A 1,866-nucleotide genomic window follows, 5' to 3' on the forward strand; every position below is an offset into this window, starting at 1 on the left:
GGGTGCGAGATTGAGCTCGGCTCAATGCCCGACCACGGCAAAAGATAAAGAAGAGATGAGCGTCATCCCCTACGCCTCAGCCATAGGATCTATTATGTATGCCATGCTGTGTACCAGACCTGATGTAAACCTTGCCGTAAGTTTGTTGGGAAGGTACCAAAGTAATCCCGGCAAGGAACACTGGACAGTGGTCAAGAATATCCTGAAGTACATGAAAAGGACAAAGGACATGTTTCTCATTTATGGAGGTGACGAAGAGCTCGTCGTAAAGGGTTACGTTGACGCTAGCTTCGACACAGATCTGGATGACTCTAAGTCACAAACCAGATACGTGTATATGTTGAATGGTGGAGCAGTAAGCCGGTGCAGCTGCAAGCAGAGCATCGTGGCGGGATCTACATGTGAAGCGGAGTACATGGCAGCCTCGGAGGCAGCGCATGAAGCAATTTGGGTGAAGGAGTTCATCACCGACCTAGGAGTCATACCCAATGCGTCGGGGCCGATCAAACTCTTCTGTGACAACACTGGAGCTATTTCCCTTGCCAAGGAGCCCAGGTTTCACAAGAAGACCAGGCACATCAAGCGTCGTTTCAACTCCATCCGTGAAAATGTTCAAGATGGAGACATAGATATTTGCAAAGTACATACGGATCTGAATGTCGCAGATCCGTTGACTAAACCTCTCTCGCGAGCAAAACATGATCAACACCAGAACTCTATGGGTGTTCGATTCATCACAATGTAACTAGATTATTGACTCTAGTGCAAGTGGGAGACTGTTGGAAATATGCCCTAGAGGCAATAATAAAAGGATTATTATTATATTTCCTTGTTCATGATAATTGTCTTTTATTCATGCTATAACTGTATTATCCGGAAATCGTAATACACGTGTGAATACATAGACCATAACACGTCCCTAGTGAGCCTCTAGTTGACTAGCTCGTTGGTCGACAGATAGTCATGGTTTCCTGACTATGGACATTAGATGTCATTGACAACGGGATCACATCATTAGGAGAATGATGTGATGGACAAGACCCAATCCTAAGCATAGCACAAGATCGTGTAGTTCGTTTTGCTAGAGCTTTTCCAATGTCAAGTATCTCTTCCTTAGACCATGAGATCGTGTAACTCCCGGATACCGTAAGAGTGCTTTGGGTGTACCAAAAGTCACAACGTAACTGGGTGACTATAAAGGTGCACTACAGGTATCTCCAAAAGTGTCTGTTGGGTTGACACGGATCGAGACTGGGATTTGTCACTCCGTATGACGGAGAGGTATCTCTGGGCCCACTCGGTAATGCATCATCACAATGAGCTCAAAGTGACCAAGTGTTTGGTCACGGGATCATGCATTACGGTACGAGTAAAGTGACTTGCCGATAACGAGACTGAACGAGGTATTGGGATACCGACGATCGAGTCTCGGGCATGTAACGTACCGTCTGACAAAGGGAATTGTATACGGGGTTGTTCGAATCCTCGACATCATGGTTCATCCGATGAGATCATCGAGGAGCATGTGAGACCCAACATGGGTATCCAGATCCCGCAGTTGGTTATTGCCCCAGAGCCGTCTCGGTCATATCTACGTGTCTCCCGAACCCGTAGGGTCTACACACTTAAGGTTCGGTGACGCTAGGGTTGTATGAATATGAGTATGCAGTATACCGAATGTTGTTCGGAGTCCCGGATGAGATCCCGGACGTCACGAGGAGTTTCGAAATGGTCCGGAGGTAAATAATTATATATAGGAAGTGGTATTTCGGTCATCGGGAAAGTTTCGGGGTCACCCGGTATTGTACCGGGACCACCGGAAGGGTCCCGGGGGTCCACCGGGTGAGGCCACCCATCCCGGAGGGC

This window comes from Triticum aestivum, chromosome 4A, assembly GCF_018294505.1.
Source record: "Triticum aestivum cultivar Chinese Spring chromosome 4A, IWGSC CS RefSeq v2.1, whole genome shotgun sequence".
NCBI classification, from domain to species: Eukaryota; Viridiplantae; Streptophyta; class Magnoliopsida; order Poales; family Poaceae; genus Triticum; species Triticum aestivum.